Source organism: Macaca thibetana, chromosome 2, assembly GCF_024542745.1.
Source record: "Macaca thibetana thibetana isolate TM-01 chromosome 2, ASM2454274v1, whole genome shotgun sequence".
Classification (NCBI taxonomy): Eukaryota; Metazoa; Chordata; class Mammalia; order Primates; family Cercopithecidae; genus Macaca; species Macaca thibetana.
The window spans coordinates 193001417-193027935 of record NC_065579.1 but is presented as its reverse complement, the minus strand read 5'-3'; the positions used below and the strand labels follow the sequence as shown (position 1 = coordinate 193027935).

The 26519-nt window shown below is 37.8% G+C and overlaps 1 protein-coding gene and 1 non-coding gene across 12 annotated transcripts in view; both read left to right on the top strand.

The window, feature by feature from the left end:
- The window catches only part of ROBO2 (roundabout guidance receptor 2), a 1778513-nt gene that overhangs the window by 1208014 nt on the left and 543980 nt on the right, over window positions 1–26519 (top strand). The gene's annotated exons all lie outside the window — the stretch shown is intronic.
- Window positions 23568–23672, top strand: LOC126949446 (U6 spliceosomal RNA). The gene has a single exon (XR_007723746.1). It is a non-coding gene; the product is annotated as a U6 spliceosomal RNA (small nuclear RNA).

Here is a 26519-nt window from a genome sequence, read left to right as displayed (position 1 = left end):
CAGCTACTATTAGCCATTTTATCTATATCCTTCTGAGGAAATATTTTACATAGAACATTCTCTTTCTAAGAAGGAATATACCTTCTCCTAAAGTAGGGCTATTCTTCTTCCATAATATCCAATAAATGAACATGTTTCCAGGCCAGGAAAACTTACATTTTAGAAACACCTGCTCATTCAGTAAAAATATGTCAGTAAAGTCTAAAATAGCATTGAATTAAAATGAAACTGGTAGTTTTATGATACATGTCCTTTGTGATTGTTGGATAATGAGTACTTGTAAAGTTAGCTAAGACTTCACAGCCTACGCTCTATGACTAGAAAATAAGAACACCTTCTTCCCCATTCGCAAAACTCATAAATGAAAAATGAAGTGGATTTTGCCTTCCATTGTTTCTCCCCTCGCTCCTTTGAGATGAGTGATGGTGTTTCGGGAAGCATGGCTATTAGGCAGCTTGCCTGAGGGTCATGGAGCCTATTTCACAGAATCCATTTGAGGGGAAGGCTGGGGTGGGTGGTGTGTGTAGATGCTCTTTTCTGCCAGCCACTGCTGTCTTTGATGTTTCAGGGTCTTTCTAGGCCATTTAAAACGTGATTAGGAAACCATCAGCTTCCTATGGCAAAGGGATTGAACATAATCAAGTTTCCTTACTTCCATGAGGCTGAGCTCTGTCCTGTGGAGTCTACCTTCCAAATCAATAACAAATCTATTCACCACTCTCATTCCTCACAAGTAAGTCATCTTCTATCTGGGTTACTGCGAGAGTCTCCTAGTTGTTGTCAGGAGTTTGTCCTGAATTTCCTTAGAATAGCCAAGGGTGGTTTTTGAAAATGAACCAGATCCTGTTAGCCTTCTGATGTGTTCAAAACATCTTAATTGTTTCTATTGCACTTATGGTGTGATTGTAATAATTAACATAGCCTTATACATTTCTGCATAGTTTTGACTCTAACTACTTACTTTTCAACTATTCCAATACTGTTTCTCTTATTCTATACTCTAGCTACACTGACATTATTTTAGTCTCTATAACAGGCGTCCCCAACCCCTGGGCCCTGGACCAGCACCGCTTGTGACTTGTTAGGAACTGGGCCACACAGCAGGATGTGAGCGGTGGGCGAGAGAGTGAAACTTCCTCTGTATTGACAGCCTCTCGCCATCGTTCCCATTACCACCTGAGCTATGTCTCGCATCGTTCACATTACCACCTGAGCTCCGTCTCACATCGTTCGCATTACCACCTGAGCTCCGTCTCGCATTGTTCGCATTACCACCTGAGCTCCGTCTCGCATCGTTCGCATTACCACCTGAGCTATGTCTCGCATCGTTCACATTACCACCTGAGCTCCGTCTCGCATCGTTCGCATTACCACCTGAGCTCCGTCTCACATCGTTCGCATTACCACCTGAGCTCCGTCTCGCATCGTTCACATTACCACCTGAGCTCCGTCTCGCATCGTTCACATTCACCTGAGCTATGTCTCGCACGCATTACCACCTGAGCTCCGTCTCGCATCGTTCGCATTACCACCTGAGCTATGTCTCGCATCGTTCGCATTACCACCTGAGCTATGTCTCGCATCGTTCGCATTACCACCTGAGCTATGTCTCGCATCGTTCGCATTACCACCTGAGCTATGTCTCACATCGTTCGCATTACCACCTGAGCTATGTCTCGCATCGTTCACATTACCACCTGAGCTATGTCTCGCATCGTTCGCATTACCACCTGAGCTATGTCTCGCATCGGTCGCATTACCACCTGAGCTCCATCTCGCATCGTTCGCATTACCACCTGAGCTATGTATGTCTCGCTATCGTTCGCATTACCACCTGAGCTATGTATGTCTCGCTATCGTTCGCATTACCACCTGAGCTATGTATGTCTCGCTATCGTTCGCATTACCACCTGAGCTATGTATGTCTCGCTATCGTTCGCATTACCACCTGAGCTATGTATGTCTCGCTATCGTTCGCATTACCACCTGAGCTATGTATGTCTCGCTATCGTTCGCATTACCACCTGAGCTATGTACCACCTGAGCTATGTATGTCTCGCTATCGGTCGCATTACCACCTGAGCTATGTCTCGCCATCGGTCGCATTACCACCTGAGCTATGTCTCGTGTCAGATCAGCAGTGGCATTAGGTTCTCATAGGAGCGAGAACCCTGTTGTGAACTGCACATGCGAGGGCTCTATGTTGCGAGCTGCCTCTGAGAACCTGATGCCTGGTGATCTGTCACTGTCTCCCATCACCCCCAGATGGGACTGTCAACTTACAGGAAAACAAGCTCAAAGCTGTCACTGATTCTGCATTACGGTGAGTCGTATGCTTATTTCATCATATAGTACAATGCAATAATAATACAAATAAAGTGCACAATAAATGTAATGCTCTTGGATCATCCCCAAACCATCCCCCATTCCCCACACTAGTCCATGGAAAAAGTGTCACCTGAAAAACCAGTTTCAGGTGCCAAAAGGTTGGGGACATCTGATCTAGAACAGACTAAGGCCTTTTGCATTTAAAGCCTACTTACGCTGGACACTCTGCCAGGAATGTCCCTTTCTTACCATAGCTAACTCCATTTATCTTTCAGGACCATGCTTAAAGAAGCCTTTCACTGAATAATCAAATTAGGTTATTCCTGTTATATACCCCTTGATTGCATTTATCATAATTTCGAAACATATACCCAACATATACCCGGATAGTAACCTCCTTCAGTCTCTGTTTGGTTTGCAAGTATATACCCAGTGCTGAGCACGTAGTAAGTGTCCAACATATATATTTGAATGAATATATTTTCTGTTTCATATGTAGTAGAGAGTGTAAACTTCATCATCCTTGGTTTGCGTGCTTTGTGGTTGTGTCTTATATTCTGTTTTTCTTTAAGTTCCAGATTGCATATACATTTACTGACTATAAACATACCAAAATAAAGTTCATTTTATATTTCAGAAGAACGATTAGGCCATCATCATTTTGTTCAATGCAATGAATGGCAGAAGTCAGAAAGGAAATTATTTTTACAAACATGAGCAGAAAATAAATCCGCTAGGCCTTATGATGTTTATAACATTGTAGCTTTTGAATAGTTTTATAGTTAGGTATTGAGGGAAAGGCTTAATAGATATGAAAAAAATTGCCCTTTAAAAATTACAGCAGACAAGTATTTAATCCAGAGAGGGCTAATACATTGCTCAAGGGAGAGGCGTTGTAATTATTTTTAATCGCTCCCATTAAAAATAGTCTTTAGCAAGGTTGGATGCATTTCACTCAGTGTTCGGAACACCAGGTTAACGTCGGTTATTTTTCTAATGTTTACTTTGTCCTGTGAAATGAGCAGAGTGAGCAGAACACATTTTTATTTGCTAAGAGAAGAAAGCATACTGTTTCTGAAATCACCTGTAGGGCGAAGCAAATAAGAGAGGAAATAGTCTCCATAATTGTTTAAAATTCATTGAAGATCGCTTTTCCATACAAAAGAGGGGAAAAGGTTGTGAGAACTGCATTCCAGAAAACAGAGATCAATGGGACAATATGATTAATTTGAAGTTCAAGTAAGGAAGGTCTCTCATTTGTCACCCAGTGCCAATTTGCAGTAAACCTAAGCGTTTCATCAGAGGGTTGCTGCAAACCACTTTAAAGCAATCTGCTTTCCTGGAACTGGAACCTAGGGCCTTCCTGAGTCCTCCTTGCGCGGACAGACTTGCTGTAATTCATCTTCGCTGCTTTTCTGTCAACATGAATAGTAAGTGATTTCCTCCCTAGTGCATTATGAAGTTGTCTTATTTAATGTTAGTTTCTGGGGACTGCACAGCTTGACCCTCACACGGAAGGTGACCAGATAGAATTGTCCTGTGGGCATGGTGCAATTCTCTACCCTTAAATTATGCAGAGTCGTGAAGCTTTATGCCTAGTTGGTGATTATGACCTGAAAACATACGCAAAGAAAGGGATAAGTGAAGTTTGTTAACTAGATCAGATGTTTTAACTTATTTAAAATGAGCTATTTTGATAAACGTTTTGGTTAAAATTGTTTAATAGAAATGTGAAAGTGTTTTACATCATCAGGGAACATCCTGTATGTACAAATGAAGACATTTTCAGTAATCAGATGATGTTGATAATTTATTTTTTATCACTAACACTGTGACTTTATGAATTAGAAATGAAAATTTGAATTTAGATTTAGCATACATCCTCGAGTGTGTCCTGATTGTTTTCACAAATGTTAGCGGGTGAGGTAATGGCATTTTATGTTTCCACACCCACAGGTCTACCTTTAAAGTGTCTCCGGAAGTGTTAACTTACAGCCCCTCATCTTCCTTCTCTCTAAGGTTCTGTTTTAAAATATGTCGCCTTCTGCCTGTGCTATGACTCCAGGACATAAAAGAAGTAGTTAGGAACAGATGAGTTTGGATGTGTCGTGTTTCCGTGCACACTAGTGCACTTAGTTACATTCCTGAGAGGCTCTTTGTATTTATCTCTTATATTTTGAACGAATCAAGGCACAGTCTTTTCTAACACATTAGGGAATCTATTAGTTCAGCTAGTTTGCTGACAGATGTTTCCTTTAGAGTGGAAGAAGAACCAATACAGCTAGTTCAATTTAAAAAGAAGTTATGTCCTGGGTGAATTCATGACTTTCTCTTTTCTTTCCCATTTTTACAATAACCCTCCTCAGAGAAAGCATCACCTTTATTGTTTGATTTCCTCTTCCTGTGATGTATATTCCTCACTGGAATATTCAGTATAAATAAATAAGTGACGAATGAATGAATGCATGCAGTCCTTTGAAGAAATATCGTTCTTTTAGCACAACATAAAAGTCCCTAAGGGCAGAATGAGATGACAGTGAGGCAACCTTTTCTTCTAAAACTTCGAGTATTTAAAGTGCTACGTGTTGGATGTTGCCTTGTTTTTGTTTGCATAGTCTTGAAAAGAAAGACTTAAAGATGCAAGCTTCATATTTTAACTGTTTTCAACTAAATGCTTTTGTTACATTTGTCATATTACTTAAAATTTTACAGCTGGAAAGTTGTATACATTAAAACCCGGCTTTTAGAAAATGAGCAATAAATCAAAAAGGTGAAGTCACTTTGTGTCTAGTTATTAAAATGTATGCACACATATACATAAAGTGCATCTCTTTATATATCAGCATTATAATTTATATGTTGACATTCTATATTAGCATTATAGAACAACCGCCCAGGTTTTTTGGGACTCATGTCTTTCCGACTAAGTTCACGTGAGAATATTTTTTATTGCTGTACCTGTATCTAAAAGTATATTGTGTGGAGTGATGTACAGAAATAGGGATAATTCAGATGAAAATATGGACGAATTTCAGTCATTAAAGCAACTGGGGACATCAGTGAGATTTTAATTTGAGAGTAATGTGTTCCCCCTCTCACTGAGGCTAGACACTATCTGTTGAGATTATTTGAGATCCCTGTTCTCAGATATATCAAAGACTTGAAGCGGGGTAGGGAAGAGGTGCTCCTAGGTAATCACTGTGGCAGGGTTGGGCTTTTTTGTATGTTTCCTCTACTCAATAAACTCCTGATGAGAATAATTAACAGAAAAAGTAACTTTTTTTGCATTTCAATGTTGATATATACAACAAAATATGCTCTTTTTTTTTTTTTTTATAGAAGGAATGGTTCAAATGCATACTACTATTTCTTTCTTTCTTTTTCCTTTTTTTTTTTTTTCCCTGAGGTGGAGTCTTTCTCTTGTCACCTAGGCTGGAGTGCAGCGGTGCCATCTCTGCTCACTGCAAGCTCCGCCTCCCGGGCTCAAGTGATTCCCCTGCCTCAGCCTCCTGAGTAACTGGGATTACAGGTGCCCACCACCACGCCCGGCTAATTTTTGTATTTTTAGTAGAGATGGGGTTTCACCATGTTGGCCAGGGTGGTTTCAAACTCCTGACCTCAAATAATCCACCCGCCTCGGGCTCCCAAAGTGCTGGGATTAGAGGCGTAAGCCAGCACACCCGGCTTACATATTACTATTTCTTATGACATCCTAGTGGGACTTCAAGTTACTCTTCTTCGCTGAGGTAAGGAAATATTGGGGAAAAAAAGGAAAAAAAAAAGGAAAAACACAAAGGAGATATCAATAGTTTAAAACATTGAAAAGCTTGGGCACATTTTATTGTCTTATAGTTTTATTTAGAAAGACTTAGTGTCTTTCTATAATTTATTTTTAACTTATAAAACATAAATTCTGTATGTTCTCCTATACCGATGGTCATTGTCCATTTTAATGTGCTATCTTATGGTTTATGCTTTGTTCTAGGAAGACTCTTTAACATTTTAGGGATTTAATTAGACTGGCTCTTAAATTATAGCACCTAATTCAAATATTTAAAACTACTTTGGGGAAGAAAGATATTTTAGCAAACATGGTACTAAAGCATCTAACAGCAGTTTATGGTTTTTTCTTTTTTCTTTTTTAAGTGATATTCTAAAATGCAAATAAAATAAGTAAAATGAGAGGAAAATAAATTTTTTTGTTAGTTATTTTCATAATAAATAAATTTTCCTCTCATTTTTAGCTGTCTCACCAACCACCTATAAATTATTTCAAAATCAAATTATATGGAATCTTTACAGATGATTGCCTTAAAACTTAAATAAAACTGTTCAAATAAAGATTAGTTATAATTTCTAATAGAAATAATGTAGCACTTTGCATTATAAATAACTAAGTCAAAACAAATGGATAAATCTATATAAACTTTAATAATTTGCCCTAATTAAAGCTACAAGCTTGGCCTTACAGATAATTTTGAGTTTTGCGTATGTCATTTTTTAAAAAATAAGTCAAAATTATGGGCTTTCAGTTTTGCCTTATGGATATCAGCAAACTGATACTGATTAGTGCAGATTTTGTACAGACTAGTTAGAGCTGCAGAAGCTAAAGTTTGTAAGGAAGGGATTAGATAAAGGGAACCTTCAAAGGTGATACTGAAACAGTTCACTTCAACAAACTGGTACTCCGTACTAATAAATGTGCTGTCTCCTGAGCTAAACCTTGGGCAAAAAACCACAATGATGACATATAGCACATGTGAAATATATATTCTTGCCTTTTGAAAAACAGAGCACAACAACTTTCGATTATGTTTTGAAAGCCCTGAGTACTGTGGATAATGACAGTTTCTTGTGCATCTATACAAGCTTTTAAATTCTCGAATTCCTCATCTGTAAACAGAGATCACCACACAAAGCTTGTGGTGAGAATGAAATAAAATAATCTTGGTAAAGCACTGGTGTCTAAAAATTCAGTAAATTATAGCCGTATTGATAATTTTTGTTATTGGATATTGTTATAGTATAATTGAAAGTGAATTAAACATATACATATACCAGGGTACTATGCTGGACATCAGAAGTACTAAGTTAAATATTGCAGAAGAAACAAGATCTTTATAAATAATTGGAATTCTAGGACAACAATGGATCAGCTACTTCTTGAGTTATTGTATACAAGTGACCAGCAAGCCTTATCAATTCTAGCTCCAGTTAAAGTGGGCGATTGCTAGGGTGGGTCTTGGTACTGAGGCATAAAAGGTTGGAGAAACAATCAGCTGGGACTGTGGTAAAATGGAAGCTGGGGCCTTGGTCCATCATCAGCTGGACTTTTCAGTCTTGTGGTCTTGTCTAGATTTTCAAGGGTTTTGTTTTTCAGAGTAGCATCTAGTCTGCTTGACTATTCATATACACACACACATATGTTCTTATCCATCAAGGTCTGCTCTTTGCTATAACAGATGTGGAATAGATAGGGGTCTTTGAGTGTACTGGTGGCTCAGCTGCGTAGATAATCATTCCTGGATATTCTAGAATCTCTGCCAGCTTCTCTCTGCTTTCTCCTTGAGGCCAGGATTAGGAAAGTGGGCTTTTAACCAATACTTTTACAATTTTAAGTCAATTTTGTGAGCCTTGTTGGCACTCAAGTCCACCCCCAGCACACTGTCTGGTGTCTAGTATACAGTAGCTTTGTTTCAGTAATTAATGACATTATTGATATCAGTGAAGTCACTGTTTTCATATGAGAGCCAATCAAAACTAGTTTATTGACTACAATTGTATTTCCACGCATATGGATACACCTCAATGCAACACCTTACATAATTATATTATTACAACTTGATTTGCCTTTGTTATTGAAAAGAAAAATATCATTGAGAAAATACACACTGCTTTTTAGCTACTGAGCAGTTTATAAACATCCAGATTAAAAACATATTTGAAAACTTACAATGTAAACAAAATGCTCTTAGCTTATATGTTTTAGCTGACACATGTTTTCCCGGGATATTTTGTCCCAAGCCCTCAAGTATGCTACATAGATGAATTCATTTTCTTCTCATAACAGGGGGTAGGAGATATTATCGTCACCATTTTACACCAAGGTTTGGGAGTTAGCAATTTGCCCACATTGCACAACCCCTGAGTCTGGTTCTCAAATTTCAGTCCAGAGTTCATGTTCTTCAATGGCCCTGCCATTGATATATATTGATATGGTGCTTTGACATTAAAAAAGTGCAGTTTACATGTCTGATCTCATTTCATCCTTAACGTAGTATGTAGCAGCAGATAGAATTTTCAATCCACTTTACAGATGAAACAACTGAGTCTCAGAGAGACAAAGTGTTCTAGTAGCAAATGTGAAATGGAGTGGGCCCAAAAGTATTTGGTTTTATTCATTGAGTGGTGTGTGTCACTGGCTGTCTTAGGGCTGAAATAGAAATGGATCAGTGCCTCCTACCACCCCACAACTCACCAGTGCTACCAGTTTCCCACAGCCCTTTGATTTCTGCAGCTGGGTTTCTCTGGTTATTTTGAACGCTCAGTGACCCAGCCGCTTGTCATTTATATCTTACTGTTGTCAGAATTGTAGAAACAGATTCTACATTTAATTTCTTTCTTTCTTTCTTTCTCTTTCTTTCTTTCTTTCTTTCTTTCTTTCTTTCTTTCTTTCTTTCTTTCTTTCTTCCTTCCTTCCTTCCTTCCTTCCTTCCTTCCTTCCTTCCTTCCTTCCTTCCTTCCTTCCTTCTTTCCTTTCCTTTCCTTTCCTTTCCTTTCCTTTCCTTCCTTTCCTTCCTTTCCTTCCTTCCTTTCTTTCTCTCCTTCCTTCCTTCCTTCCTTCCTTCCTTCCTTCCTTCCTTCCTTCCTTCCTTCCTTTCCTTTCCTTTCCTTTCCTTTCCTTTCCTTTCCTTTCCTTTCCTTCCTTTCCTTCCTTTCCTTCCTTTCCTTCCTTTCCTTCCTTTTCTTTCCTTTCCTTTCCTTCCCTCCTTCCCTTCCTTCCTTCCTTCCTTCCTTCCTTCCTTCCTTCCTTCCTTCCTTCCTTCCTTCCTTCCTTCCTTTCTCTTTCTTTCTTTCTTTCTTTCTTTCTTTCTTTCTCTCTCTCTCTCTCTCTCTCTTCCTTTCTTTCTTTCTTTCTCTCTTTCTCTTTCTCTCTTTCTCTCTTTTGAGACAGAGTCTCTCTGTCACGCAGGCTGGAGTGCAGTGGCGGGATCTTGGCTCACTGCAACCTCTGCCTCCTGAGTTCCAGGACTTCTCCTGCCTCAGCCTCCTGAGTAGCTGGGATTACAGGTGCACACCCATCATGCCCGGCTAGTTTTTGTATTTTTGGTAGAGATGAAGTTTCACCTTGTTGGCCAGGCTGGTCTCGAACTCCTGACCTCAGGTGATCCACCCACCTTGGCCTCCCAAAGTGCTGGGATTACAGGCGTGAGCCGCCACACTCAGCCTCTATATTTAATTATTTAGTTCAACTATTAATACTTTCTGTTATGCTTTATGAAGGAACTTTGATGTTTCTGTTTCATAATGTTAATGAGACTGACTTTACAGGTATCCTTCATTCCAAGATAGACTATGTTCTAGATTTAATGATTTTCTTGGCTGGCCTTCAAGGTTTTCCCTAACAACAAAGGTCTTCCTGAGGCCAATTCATCATGTAGCTACATTGAATACCTGAATATTTCTACTTGATGATGACTTCGAATTTGAAAAAAAAAAAAAACCACAAAATTTTTAAGTATAATCAAGATCTACTATATAAGAAGTATGGCCATAAGTTAATGAAAGCAACCTCATAAGTCTCACGTGAAAGAAGTTTACCATAGTGTTTGCCTTTATATGCTCTTAGTCCCTTCTTTATTAATTTATTTTTGCTAATTACTGTGTCCTCATAATGATGTTTATTCCACAGGTAGTGCTGTCTAGTTTGCTTATAGGGGAATGTTGAATCTGTGACCTTAATTGTGGGTCACAGTGGAACTCCTATGAAAGTGGATGTCAGTGCTAGCTAGGGCTGTGTTGTTTATATCAGATAGGCTCGAGTGAATAAATTAGCACATGGTTCTGAAATTCAGAAGCTGATTTTAAGAACATATTGATGAACCAAAGCTGGGTCTCAATAGGACTTTGTGGTTATTAGACAAACTCTTTTAATTCTGTAGAGTACAGAGGGCAGCCTATTCCACCGTACAGTGTTAAATAATATTCTGGCTCCGTGTTTGTTAACTCAAACAAAAGATAGATCGAATTGTAAAGCTCACTTGACAAATGGGCACATTTTGCTTTCTTCCTGTATTTTTCTTCTCTTGGCTTTTGTGTCCTGTGTTTTTTCCCAAGCAGTGTTATGCAAATGAACCAATTAATGGTAGATGAAGTGGTCTTCCTACCTCGCTGTGTTTGTAACTAGAAGGACAACACCGTAAGTCACGTACCTATTCAGTGGGTTCTACAGGCCCCTGCGAGGGTCTGATTAGCTTGACTGTGGAAGACAATCGCAGAGGCATCTGCTGGGTTAATTTTGAGAGAAAATTTACCAGATGGAGGCTGAAGATTTAAGTGATTAGAAGGTAGTAGATTGGAATACAAATTGGATTAAAAGAAATTAGATTGATATAAATCGAATTGAGTCACAACAGTTTGTGTTGTTCGTACCAAGGGCCAGTGGATTATGGGAGAAGCAGATGCTCCAATGAGATAGGAATTAATGTGGCTTTGACAGTCCATCTGCGAAGGTCTGAATATCGAGTACATCCCTAATCTCTCTCTCCATTTATCAATGCCATAATGTTAATTAGTACTTCATTCATTAAGTTACTTACAGGAGGAAAAAAATCTCACCCCTATCCCCTCTCTGCTTGAGAATTTGTTATTCTGCCAAGAACTGGAAAGCTCTCTTGAGCGGAGCTAGCTACAGTTGACTGTAAGGGTAGACCTGTGCCCTTTCCCTCACGCACACAACTGCCTTTGGTATGAATGCAGAAAGCTGGAAAACATTTGCTCGTGTATTTCTCTTCATAAATATATAGTTATTTGGAGGCTTACATTAATGCTGAAGCATCGTTCCACTAAAGAGTGGGCATATTAATCGGATTATATAATTATGTGTATTTTACGTTATGGTTTTTATAAGGTATTCACCGGAGTTGCGTGTTTTGTTTAATGGCTCAAATATTTGACATTAATGTTGAGTGGTATTTTGAGGGGAAAAATGAGAAAAATTTTGTTCTCTTGATTGTGTGTGTTTATACTCATGTGCATGTGTGTTGTGTGTTTGATATCTACGGTCTAGTTTGTTAGGTTATGGAAAATTACAGGTTACTGACACTATCATATATTTTGATATACAGTGTTTGGCTCTGATTGTTAAAGAAAAAAAGTTAAATAAAATGAAAATAAACACATCATTGTAAATGCTGGTACTTATATTGGGAATTTGATTGTTTACAATCCAAGGGGCATTGCCACAAGAGTCTCATTATTACTTCATTGGCCACAGCAGTGAAATTCGGCAGAAGGCAGTTCTGTCTTGGATGCCATCCAAAGGAACTGAGCTAGTGGAGATCCAAAGGTGACCTCACCTCTAAGGCGGCTTGAGAGTGTGCACTCTAAGGACAGCCATGAAGAAATGCCCCTGTGTGTTAATAACAATCAGGCAAATACAGCTTCTCTTCTGGAGATGAACGTGATGAGCTGGGCAAAAATGGAACATCAAATCCTGTGATGCAAGAAGCATATCATGAAAGGTTGTGCCAAGTCATTCAGAAATAATCATGATACAGGCAAATGTGGGCTGCCTGCCAGTGTGTGAGCACGAAGAATTTCTATTTTGGTTATGTTGAAGGGAGGCAGTGGCTTGTGCAAAAGTGTGTTAAGTATTGTAACATTCTTAGCTTATTGCAGAAAATTCTATGAGCAATGAGCTCTTCAGGCAGTGTGCTTAATGTGGGAATACTATATAGCTATAAATGGAGATATGGATACAGACACAGATGGCTGTTCCTTATTCAGGCTGACCTGGAATTCTCCTGCATCCTCCCCAGACGCTAGTGCTTGGGTGGTTTTTGTAATCACTCATAATATTGGCTAAAGAATCTGATGCTTTAAAATTCCTCGTATCTTCACTTCAGAAGTAGAAATAACCTGCCCTCCGGGAACCAGGACTGAAACTGAGGTCTGATGCATCCAGATTCTATGCACACCAACTGCAGAGGCCCTATATTTAAAAACAATGCGTAGCTGATGTTTCTAATTGTATACAAACTGATGTAACTTGGTCATAATAAGAGACTGTTTTAAGCTATATTCCAACAAAATTTAAAAAGGAGAGGGAAAAACGCTCACAGATTAGCCTGCAAAGTATAAAGTATAAAGCTGAATTACTTCTTGTAGTAAAGAAATATTACTAAAATTTGTTATTGCTATTGTGATGGTGATTAAATGCCACCTAAAAATAATGTAGTATTCAGCGGTCACTGCTTGTTCACGTCTTGACACTTCAGTTTTCAGTCTAATCGTCAGTTGTCTAATTGGTGGTGGTTGTCTTCATTAAGAAACATCAGTACATCAAGGTGGTGCTGACTGAGCCTGGCAAAGTCATAGATTGTGCTCTTATCCCTGCCTGTGTTTCTGTGACTGATCATTGGGTATTTAATACCTTTTTTAGCCCCTGTGAGGATAATTAAAGAAATTAGTTGGTTGTAAACTAATGATAACAGAGATACAACTTCCCGATTTTCTGATTCTCGATGGACTTTAGCCTGTTGATATATTTCTCCTGTGAAATATATCAGCAGATATATTAATTAACATATATATATAAACATATATATTCAATTTCTTTCAGTGTTTAGGTGCATTTGATTCAAATGCTACATAGTAACATATATGTATATATACACACGTAGTGTGTTGTATGTACACTCTAGTACGTACAAATGTACTCGTGACAAGTGAATGTATATGCATGCTGCTACACTTAAAACATTTTTTGTTTTGGCTAATCTTATAAGGAATGTCCAGAGATTGAATTGAGGACCCTATTTAATAGGAAATTCTTTAAAAATTTTACACAGTATTTAAATGTACTCACACCAAATGGAAAAAAAATCAGCCAGATTATATCAATGCCTCCATCATCATTGCGGGATTCATATCTGAACAGTTGGCCCATGGACCTGATTTCAACATGGGCAGTTTAGATAAATATGTCAGGCACAAGCTACCTCGACGAAATAGAGAACTCTGCATCTCATTTTTCCCCCTGCAGTCCGTGTAGTTTTTCAAATGTTCAGTGAACTCAGGAAATGAGAAACACAGCCAAGTTCTAGTGTAAAGTGACGTTCTGGCACCTTTGACCGCCAATCCGCGCCACAAAGACCCCGTGGCAGCCTGAGTAAATTCCATCCAAATAAGCGCCGAGCCCCAGCTTGGAGGTTCGGAGTTTTATGCTTCATTTAAGACTCATGAGGCAACTTGAATAATTCTGGATGCCTAAGATGGACTTAGGGAGGTCCAGTTTATAAGTCAATTTGATGAATAAGTAGATCTTCTGGCCAAGGGAGTATGAAAATTTAGGAAACCCCATAAAAGTTTGAGATTTGCCTGGCCAACCTACTTTGTGTTTGTTTAAAGAAAAGCAATGACTAACTGTTCCAAAATCTGTATGTATTTTTTCTAGGAATGGAGTGGCGAGGAAAGGGGAAGAACATACCTGGAGGGGAGAAGCGATGAGGCATTTAGAATAATGATAGTGTGAAATTATGTCGAGAGACAGATGGCGACTGTGGAACTGAGAGGCAGTCAGTTCCAGACACAAACCTGGAGAAAGAAGGAAGAATCCCCAGAAATGTGTGCCTAAGTGGTTATGATAGAAATGGAAGAGTTAAACCCCACAGCTGGGATTCTGAGCGTTAGGGACCTGAAGAAAGATGGAGTTGCTGTCAGGAAGGAGAGATGGTGAAGTATGGGACAAGGAGAGAGGTGAGGGCTTCATTCTGAGATAGAGGGACCTTGAGGTGATGACTGAGTGTTCAGGTGGGCACCCGAACAAAGCCTAGAGCTCTCCTTGGCTGGAGATACTAAACTCCTCTTTGGCTATTGTTGTCATAGAGAGAATTCCTGAACACTGTGAGAGGGAATGAGTTCTCTATGGAATGAGTGAATTATCTCCATTGAAGAGAAGACACCTAAGGCACACATACCTTGGGAGGTGTTAACTATTGAGTCAAATTACTAGACAATTCAAACTTCTAGTTCACTAGTTTACATAAAACTCAAATATATTTTTCTGCTATTTAAAATGGAAATTCATAACAAAAGTAACCAGTAATAATGTTCTTTTTTTTAAAAAAAAATTCAACAGCCGTGAGCGCGTCACTAAAAAACTAAAATTAAGTTATTATTGCCTCATCTGAAAGTGGGAAAGGATTAGGCAAACATCATTATAGTCTTTTAAAATTTGTATACTTTTCATTTTCTTCCAGATTTTCAGTTGCTGGTTGTTTATAAAATCCAACTGATCAGAGTTTGATATATTGAATATTTGATGGTAAGGGCAACTTCCTACATTTTAAAAATAGCACCCTGTTCGAAGCTATCATTATTCTTGTGTTTCACAAACCTTATCGCTTTACATTTTTATACCTCTGCCTGTCAGCATTTTTCTTTCCTTTTAGCATAATCCAGAATAATTCTGTGTTCCACTCTTGTGCTTTGTGACAAGAAAGCACCGCATTTTGAGAGTGGCTGGATGGAGGTTAATTCCATGTCCACATGGTAATAACCTGGGGACGCCCGGGGATGATCACTTTCATTTGATCCCTCCTCTGATAAGGCTTCAAAGCAAATAGGCTGAGTGGAAAACAACATTATTCCGTAACTTTTCTAGAAGCTGCAGATGTTTTTTGAGAGACTCACGGAATTGAGACTCATATTTTAGTGAAACATAATTCAAGCAGAAAAAGATCGTTTAAAAACGTTTATAGCACTCACATTTGCTGCTTTTCTCCATTCAGCAGAAAAAGAAGCTCTTTTTTTTTCTCTGTGCACACACAGAATCTTTTAACTGAAAACTACACTCGGTATTTGTGTTGCAGCAGTGATGTTATCTGCTGGTCATTTTGCTGTGAAACAGAAGACCTCTCCTGAAAGGAAATTTAAAGTTTTATTAAGTCATTCACTAAAAAGGCATCAATAGATATCATAAATAGACACAAGTGAAGAGAAAGTAGATCCCCACATGAAAAGTATCCTGATCATTAAAGTAACTTATATTCTTTATGTACTAAAATAACTCAAATTTGCAAAATTCTTAAATGTATGTAAAACCCACTATGCATAGCCTTACTGCAGTTGTCACCTCAAAATTGTTACGATTTCCCAAATAAAACTGGAGAAAATATTGTTATTAAAGATGTAAATTTATATTTATTTATTATTTTAATGCAGCAAAATACAAACTCCGAAATTTTCTATAGGATTCTGCAATTTTGTAATCAGAACTTATTCCAAATTTTAGAGCTATTTGCAACTGATAGAACCTAGCCCCCTTTTCAAGCTATTTTATGTCACATATCTAAGGTGTTTTTGGTGGAGTAAACACTTAACAATTTAGGTGTATATCCTCCAAATACCCCTAAAGAAATATGATGCTGTCACTTCTGTTCAGTTTGGTCAACTGTGAAAATCCATTCATTCTGAGTATGGTACAAAGACAAAGCCATAAACCTGAGTTGTATTTAGATACCTTCATAATCCTCCTTTGTTCCCAAGATACAAACTTCAGGAAAGAATTCCAAAAGCCATTGTACACTATAAAGTAAATCAACTCGATTATGGCCATTTCCACCATCCAAGAGGAAATCCTTCTTTTCATCTTTGGGATCACTATAGTCACTTTTGACTTGGGCCTTTTATTTAAAGATACACAATTTCATAAAGGTGTCATTTAGAAATTTCTAGGAAAAGTATATTGCTTTAAAAGGATGAGAATGATTTTGTTTTGACCATCTCTTGAAACTACTGGTAAAAGTCAGTTTCGGATAATATTCGGATAATATTCCCATTCCTGCCATGTCACTTAAGTCATGTTATTGTGCCCTCAATAAAGTTTATTTAATATCCCTTAATTCTCTCTAAACTTATAGTGGAAAAGCAACAAAAAAAAAAAAAAAAAAAAAAAAAAAAAAAAAAAAAAAAGATGCTTCCTATGCATTAATCATGGAGTCATTCCAAGATTTTGATAATGAAAAATAAAGTATTGGTATATATTTCAGTAAAATAGTTTAGAGGGACACAGAGTTACTAGACATCAATATTTGCTTTAAAAAGGCCATATCTTATAGAATTGTGGTTCATTGTTTTTAAGGGGGTTACAGACTTCTTTGAGTATAGAGATAGAGGTTATACTAACAAAAGAGTTATACATTATAATAATGCTTGCACTAGTAGGGAACAGTTAATGAATGCTTGCTGTGTACTCAGCCCATGGAAAAATCGCATTCAATCTTCTCAACAATGTTATTCGGCTGATACTGCTATGTTTTATAGATAGGGAAAAGAAACAAGATGCAGAGAAGGTAAGACATTTGCCTGGGTTCATTCACGCTTCTTTTCAGCATTGGAACAAGAGAAATTTCAAGTCAGTCCTCCTACTGACATCTGATTTATATTAACTACCAAAAATATTCTTTATTGTTTCTTAAAAAGGAACATGCACATATCTGCACAAAATTTCACATCCAGTGCCTGCAGTGCCATCCCTTATCTCCATTCCACATAAACCAGTCCGTGGTTTATAAATCATATTTTTAAAATAATGGAGGAATGCAATGAGATTTGCATCTTAGGCCAAATTCTGTAGTAGATGAATATTGATTAGAAATAAACAAGCCTAAAATCAGTCATTGTGTGCATCCGTTGGACATGATGCAACTAATGCATTTGGCTGATGAAAGCTATAATTTTTTGGGTCGTGATTTAGCCATTATTCCTTTAAGAAACTATTGGATTGTAATCTATTTTCCATCTGTCTTTTAAAAATCCTTTATATACTTATGTAGCAAAAGAAGTTTGTCTGAAATTTCAAGTAGGATCATTGAATCTCAATTTAACTTTATTATGAAATATTTTGGGGTACAGGAAAGTTTATCAAGAGTTCCAGACAAATGTATTAACTAAGTATTTAACAAAGCTTAGCACACACATGTGTAAAATGTCATTGCTGGTGGGAATGGTGTTTTTTAGACATTGACACTGGGTCCTTTGGCATCTTCAGTTCCTAAGATTAATGCTACTGCCACAGAATTTTCAGAATATAGAAATAGAAGGAAATATAATAGAACGCCAAAGTGATGCCACTCTGTTCAGAGTTTGGTTAAGTAGAATCCCCTTTTCTGGAGACCAACCCATAGTCTTCATTAAATAAATGCCAATGGTTTTTAGAAAATTAAACATTATCAGACAATTTAATGAGTTTTGAGATTGTTTCATTGCATCACCTTTTGTAAAGCCAAATGTAATTTCAAACCACATCCAAATATTATAAATATGATAATAGGAAGCCAGACTTTAAAGCTATCTTCCTGGAATAGGGATTGTTTTTGTCATTGTAACGTGAATTTGCATAAGCCATGAAAACCTCCGATTGGGCAGTAAATCACACTTTAAAGAATACCTTCAACCATGTAAGATGTAGCAAATTGATTTGAAAGAGTATTGGATGAATATCCAGGTTAATACGTTGGCTCCTCGCTGAATTGTTGGAAATGAATTTATAAAGTAGAAGAGTAATTTGTTATTTCTTGGGAGGAAAATCACCCCTAACAGTTTTCTAGAAACTTTCAGATTAGGGGTTTCAAAATTTATCTTCAATATTATATATGCATGTGTATATATATACACACACACACATACACACGTGTATATATGTACATTTTAAAAAAATGTACCTTGTGTTCATAAATTTAAATTGCTACTCATTATGCTTTCTTTTAGATATGTCTGTTAAGATACCATTAATGTGACAGCCATAAAGAGTGTGATCATGCTACAGAACAATGAGACTGTAGCAATTTACTCTTCCACTGACCTCCATTTGGGGATAAATAGTACAAAAAACCAGTTTAGGTAATTGCTTAAGGTGATATAACTAACCGTATATTGGTCCAGATAAAAAGCCAAACCAAAAGCAACTGAAATCTAGTGCTTGGGATTTTCTAATAATATTTTAGACTTCCAAAATTTGTGTAAGAAGAAGAGGTGATAGAGAAGAAAAAGTCATCTCGAAAACAGAGCTTGGACCCACAGCTAAGACAACTATACCCTTCTAGTTTCAGTTTTGGGAAAGAAACTTCAGTTCTTTAGTACTCTGTTTTTCCTCCTTATCTATAAAATAAATATGTCCACACACTGGGATCTGTCGGGAGCAGCATGGGGAGTGATAGCATCAGAATAAATAGCTAATGCTTATGGGGTTAATACCTAGGTGATGGATTGGCAGGTGCAGCAAATCACCATGGCACGTTTACCTATGTAACAAACATGTACATCCTGCATATGTATCCCAGAACTTAAAATGTAAAAAATAGATATGTCACTATTCTATATATGTATATCTATACATATACTGACACGTGTGTGTATGTGTATATGTGAATATATACATATGTATATTCATCATGGAATTCATAGGAATGTTGTATATATATGTGTGTATATATACACACACACATATATATAGACAGACATACATAAATGAGAATGTGTGTGTGTGTGTGTGTGTGTGTGTATATATATATATATGTATATTCTTATTTGTCCACCTTTGGTTTGGTTGCCTTCAGCTTCTGACTCTTACTTACACACACCAAGCCTGCACTCCCTGTGGGTGCTGATGCTCTATCTGTCACTGGGGCCCACTTGGCTCAGACGGTCAGTGGCTCAGTTTTGATGTAGGCAGCCAGAAAATTGAATAGCATTTTAAAAATGTGGTTAAGACTTAGCTGATAAAGGCATATTTTTAGCAATTTCTGTTATGGTAGATAAGTAAAGACCTGAAATACAATTGTGAAATTCAAGTTTGAAAGTTTTATGAATCTTTATTACTTATCTTCACCTGAAAGATCAACTCATTCACCCTAAATAAGGAAGGAAATTTTAAAGATCTTTGCTGAATGCTGAAGGTTTTATTTTACATAATTAATGACATATCTATTTGTTTTTTACATTTTATTTTATTTTAAGTTCTGGGATACATATGCAGGATGTACACGTTTGTTACATAAGTAAACATGTGCCATGGTGATTTGCTGCACCTGTCAATCCATCACCTAGGTATTAACCCCATAAGCATTAGCTATTTATTCTGATGCTATCACTTCCCATGCTGCTCCCGACAGATCCCAGTGTGTGGACATATTTATTTTTAAGAAAACTATCCAATATAGCCAGTTAGTCTTTGGTTAAAAAGATTTGTAGAGTCATGCATTTACTGACAATATGGATAAATTTTAAAGAAATTTAGGAATAAATTCCTAAGCTATGTTTTCAGTCTTCTAAATCATTGTTAACTTTTGGAGGGTTTTCTAAGAATTCATGTGATACCCATTGCTTTTGACAGCAGATACAAGGCCTACAAAGGCCAACTTTTGTAATCTATATGTTTATCAAAAGTATGAACAGTAAGCTAAAGTATGTATTTTTTAAAAAATGTACCTTGTGTTCATAAATTTAAATTGCTACTCATTATGCTTTCTTTTAGATATGTCTGTTAAGATATCATTAATGTGACAGCCATAAAGAGTGTGATCATGCTACGGAACAATGAGACTGTAGCAATTTACTCTTCCACTGACCTCCATTTGGGGATAAATAGTACAAAAAACCAGTTTAGGTAATTGCTTAAGGTGATATAACTAACCGTATATTGGTCCAGATAAAAAGCCAAACCAAAAACAACTGAAATCTAGTGCTTGGGATTTTCTAATTATCCCGGCCCGCGGGATAGTCAGAGCAGGCCCTGGAGGAGGGGGTGGGAATTTGGGGAACAAGAGACACGAGAAATGGAGACAAGACAGTGCTCTGATCAAGTCTTGTTTAATGGCGGTAATGCACTGCCTTATATACACTTGGAAGGGAAGGGGTTGGGCTAAGGCGGAAATGATCTCATTGCCGAGGGCGTGGCCAGGTTAGTTTCGGTTTCTCCCGTCGGAGGTCATGTTGCGCTTGCGCTATTAGCGGGAAGAGTGAGTGAAGAAGCAGCAGGAAGAGCGCCATCTTTAATGAGGTATTAGTACAGGGGAAAAAAGGCAAAGATAGGGAGAAGGTGTGGGGTGGAAATGAATATAGCTCAGGCGTTTAATCCTCAATTATTATTTGCTATGGCCGGGGCGTGCAGCTCCGGACACTAATAATATTTTAGACTTCCAAAATTTGGGTAAGAAGAAGAGGTGATAGAGAAGAAAACGTCATCCTGAAAACAGAGCTTGGACCCACAGCTAAGACAACTATACCCTTCTAGTTTCAGTTTTGGGAAAGAAACTTCAGTTCTTTAGTACTCTATTTTTCCTCCTCATCTATAAAATAAGGGTTTGTAAAAGGACCTCTGATAGCTTAATCTCCTGTTTTCTGGATCTGGAAAGCGAGCACAGAGATGTTGCAGGGGTGCTATTTTGTACAACTGGAAACTTTCAGAATCAAGACTGCCTGTTGAGTTTGGCAAACCTCTTTTATCCTTGTCAATTCCCTTTCACACTATAAGCCCTGTAGTTTTAGGACACTGAAAAGTTATTTTGAAATTTTCTAAAAAATAAGTAGTATTTCCAGGTCCCAATTTTGATTTTGTTTCAAATTTAGACTTATTAACATAGCACTGCTGTGCTTCCAGAAGGAATAATAATCTTAAAAGTTTATTTAGACCAATGGCAAATTAGGAAATCTCCTGAGAGAGTTTTAGTAAAGTTCAAGTGGATAAAATGGCCTTCATGTTTTCCAAACATTGACCTTCTCACCATATCCTATCACATCACTGGACCTCTAGGAAAAAAAAAAAGTTATCTCATAATACTTTTCTATTCCCTCCTCCTTCATAAGCAAAGTAAGCTGAAATTTAATCATCATCATGAATTCAAGGATGGAAAAGTTGTTATGGACAGACTTGATGGATTGATGGAGTGATTCATTAACTCCATTTCATTGCAGATTACCTTAGCTCACTAATCAATGTACATAGCATTTGCAGTGGCACTGAGTTATGGTTCTTTCAGTGAGGGAAATTTTGAATTGGATATATTTTTGACTAAGGATAAATAGTAACAACTCTAATTCTTTGGAAATCTAGTGTAAAGCTATCAGCCTGGCCCAGCTAAAATATATCAAGCAATAAGACATTAATGTAAATCATCCTCAGCAAAGAAAAACTATTATCAATGGGATTATAGAGTTTCGTGGGCTAAATTTTGGAAGTAAAATTTGGAGTTGGAGTATTTGTCATGTTTTGCAGAGGAGAAAAAATATCACACTGAATTCTTATGACCCATCCTGGTGATCCATATATATGATTCTTCTAAACCACCCTTTTTCCTTTTTTTTTTTTTTTTTTGAGACGGAGTCTCCCTCTGTGGCCCAGGCTGGAGTGGGCGGCGCCATCTTGGCTCCCTGCAAGCTCCGCCCCCCGGGTTCCCGCCATTCTCCTGCCTCAGCCTCCCGAGGAGCTGGGACCACAGGCGCCGCCACCTCGCCCGGCTCATTTGTTGTATTTTTAGTAGAGACGGGGTTTCACCGTGTTAGCCAGGATGGTCTCCATCTCCTGACCTCGTGATCCGCCCGCCTCGGCCTCCCAAAGTGCTGGGATTACAGGCCTGAGCCACCGTGCCCGGCCTAAACCACTCTTTGTAGCATTGATGTCCGATCTACCTGTTACAAATGAGGCGTGAATGCGAACTGATCAGTAACCTGTGTTCTTTATTTGTACCACCCTGCCTCCTTCCTACTGTGATGTCAGGCAGCCTTCACCTTTTCATGTAGTGCTTCTGTGTCTCTCGTATCAGCAGGTGGCTCTGATCACATTCAGAACTGAAGTAATCCTGGAGAATCTTCCTAGGTTAATTTTATTTACATCATTTTGGGGAACAATATTTTGTTAAAATAGACATAGTTATGGCTAGAACATACTGTGACATACATTTTTAAGAGAGAAAAATGAACACTGAATAGAAATTTTGCTGGAGGAAGTATATTTCACACCCTGTCCCTAATTTGCTGAGAACTTCTGCCCTCAGAAAAATTTAGAACAGTTTGAAATACATTGCTTGACTTGCGGAGGGACTAATAGTTGACAAGGCTATCCAGTTTGTAAAAGAAAAATAAAACTTGGTTCAAGGAAATACTATACTCCAACTCAATGAGGCAGAAGTATTTACTTTGCAACTCGTGAAATGAAATCAACAAGTATTCTAGAGGCATTTTCCTCCTTTGTTATACTATGTGATTGAAATCTCTTCCTGAAAACAAATGTTCTCTGGCGCTCACTGCAAATGAGCAGTTACTGACTAAAGAAAACTAAACTATATTGATGAGTTATAATTTATACTTCACCTTCAAAAATTTGAAGTGCTAATATACCACTCAACTTTTAAAATATCAAATATTTCATCAAAAATCATTACAAAATCATTGTTTGAGAGTCTCTGAGAAGCAGAAATAATCCATTATGCAAATTAACCTGCTTAGAACATTATTCACAGATGCATGTGCATCTGGCTGGCTCACTTGATGACGCTGTGGAACGCTACATCTAGCCAGGTCTGAGGGCGTGATCTTCCCGTGAGCATGGAAAAGATGCAGCGTCTTGGAATCTTTCACTGGTAATTTCTGATGCACCGCGTTCACTCTGGAGACTAAGAATCTGGTGCCGGGTCAGGTGGCTCATGCCTGTAATCTCAGCACTTCCGGAGGCCAAAGCAGGAGGCTCACTTGAGGCCAGGAGTTCGAGACCAGCCTGGCCAATATGACGAAAACCCATCTCTACTAATAATACAAAAAATTAGCCAGGTGTGGTGGTGCGTGCCTGTAGTCCCAGCTGCACGGTAGTGTAAGGCACGAGAATTGCTTCAACCTGGGAGGCGGAGTTTGCAGTGAGACAAGATCGTGCCACTGCCCTTCCGCCTGAGCAACAGAGCAAGTCTCTGTTAAAAAAAAAAAAAAAAAAAAATCTGTATTTTAAATAAATATCAAATATCTTAGTGCTCACTTTGACAACACATATACCAAAATTGAAGCAATACAGAGAAGATTAGCATGCCCTGGGCCAGGATGACATGCAAATTCATGAAGCATTAGGAAAAAAAAAAAAATCCCAGATGATTCTGATGCAGGCAGTCCGAGAATCAGGCTTTGAAGAACAAGGAAAATGTTTTCTGCTGAAATTATGACTAGCAACATTCATGTGATGCATTTTATTGAAGTCAGCTTTAGCCGGGCACGGTGGCTTACACCTGTAATCCCAGCACTTTGGGAGGCCAAGGCAGGTGAATCACAAGGTCAGGAGTTCGAGACCAGCCTGGCCAACAGTGAAACCCCGTCTTTACTAAAAATTCAGAAAAATTAGCTGGGCATGGTGGTGGGCACCTGTAATCCCAGCTATTTGGGAGACTGAGGCAGGAGAATCGCTTGAACCTGGGAGGTGGAGGTTGCAGTGAGCCAAGATTGCGCCACTGCACTCCAGCCCGGGTGACAGTGCGAGACTCTGCCTGAAAAAAAAAAGAAAAATAAAAAAGAAATCAGCTTTAAAAGAGGGCTTTGGAATTAGCCTAGGTGCCATGTCCATTCTTTACTTGGTCCTCCATTCGTTTCTAAAGAAGCCTGGCACATTTTGGTTTAAAGGTCATGAGTTCTAATTCTGCTTCTCCTATCTATTCAATTATGGACAATTTACATGACAATTTCACAACTTATTTTCTTGGACAGTAAAAATAAACATTTGGATGTTCATCTTTAGGACCTCTGACCAATTTTAATTATCTTTATCATTATAAAAGAAAGAGGGAATATATATATATGTATCTATATATACACACACATACATATATATACATTTACACAGAGATAATTGAATAAATTATTTTAATTAAAACTTGACTGATTGCCCAATTAATAATTGAGATATAAAAAGATGCCAGACATGATATCAGCCACAAGCAAAATTAGAATTGTAGATAGTTATTTTCATACATCGCTTAGCATATCTGTTCAAATAGGAGTCTTGAATAATTTCTCATTATATGGGCAATATTAACGTTGCTGTCAAACTAATTTTCATTTGAAATCTGTAGAAGAGATATTTATACATTTATAAATTTATTTTTAAAATAAATCTAAATTAAAAATGAACTTTGTAATGGAAAATGATAATCAGGTACTCTTGAGCACGGTGGGCAAAAACCTTAGTAAATATTTTAAGCTTCACAGGCTATATACGTTTTCTTTGTTACCTCTTCCTCCTCCTCATCCCCCTTCTCTTGCCTTTCCTCCTCCTCCTCTTTTAAAAGCATCGTTAGCTCAGAGCCATACAAAAACTGGTGTGCGCAGTGCTTATCAAACGGTATTGTGCATACAAATACCTAATGAAGACAAGGGAATCTTGGTAAAATGCAGATTCAGATCTGAGATATGCGGGTTGGGGCCTGAGATCCTCGATTTCGAATGTGCCTTCGGATCATGCTTCTGTTGCTAGTTGAGGGGCTCACACTTTAGATTCCCGAAATGTTGAGGTTGAGCTGCTTCATGGCACTTCATGTGACAAACAACCCCCATTCCCCCTTACTGTTCTGTTCTCAGTCCCCAGTGAGTTTTGCTGACAACTCAGCTTTGGTTTTTGACCAAACAATGGAGTTGTTTTAGCCGATAACACAGAATACCCAGTAGTTTAGTGCTCCTTGGTAATCTTAAAGGCCCACCCTCTTTGGGAATGTGATGAAAGCTACACCCCCCACCCCACACCACCACTGCTGCCTCCCCTTTACACAGTATTACTCGTTTCCACAGTTTTAAAGAATCGGAAGACTTAGGCATTGAGTCCATCTTAAAGACCCACTGCTATTGTTATGTAATGCCTGAATTTAAGACCACTGCTATTGTTATGTAATGTCTGAATTTAAGACCACTGCTATTGTTATGTAATGTCTGAATTTAAGACCACTGCTATTGTTATGTAATGCCTGAATTTAAGACCACTGCTATTGTTATGTAATGCCTGAATTTAAGACCACTGCTATTGTTATGTAATGTCTGAATTTAAGACCACTGCTATTGTTATGTAATGTCTGAATTTAAGACCACTGCTATTGTTATGTAATGTCTGAATTTAAGAAAGCTCCGAATGAATCCCCATATTTTTAATAACATCGTAAAACTTAGATTGTAGCTGTATTTTTGCATATCTATGTCTGTCTTTCTAATCTATTTTTCTCTCTATCTCTCTAATCTACCTATCTGGCTGGCAAGACTGTTACAGTTCACTTTATGTCCTAATGCTCTACTGCAGGCCTGATGATTTCATTATAACCTAAAATTATAAATAAAGAAAATAACGTTAACTGTTGTTAGGAGTGAGGACAAATTGTTACACACCTTTTATTAAACGTGTTCACAGTGCTCTTTTATCTATCAATTTTTAAAAATTGCTTGAGATATTCATATTCCACAAAATTCACCCAACGTGTATAATAATCTTTATTATATTCACAGAATAATGTAACCATCACCATAATTAATTTTAGAATATGTTCATCATCCCTAAAGAAATCCCACCCCCATTGGCAGCACTTTCCCAGGCCACCTTCATTCCCCACTTCCATACCCCAGCCCTAGGCAAGCATTAATCTGCATTTTACGTCCATGGATTTCCTACTGTGGACATTTCATATGAATGGAATCGTACAATATATGGTCCATTGCAACTAGCTTCTTTCACTTATTTTTTCAAAGTTCATCTATGTTGCAGCATGTATTATTAATACTTCATGTTTAAGGCTGAATAATATTCCATTATATGGATATGGCACATTTTATTTATTCATCATGGACATTTATTTTGTTGATTCATTCTTTGTTATCCATTCAGTTGGTAGACATTTGGGTTGTTTCTACTTTTTTGGCTATTGTGAATAATATTGCTATGAATATTCATGAGTGAG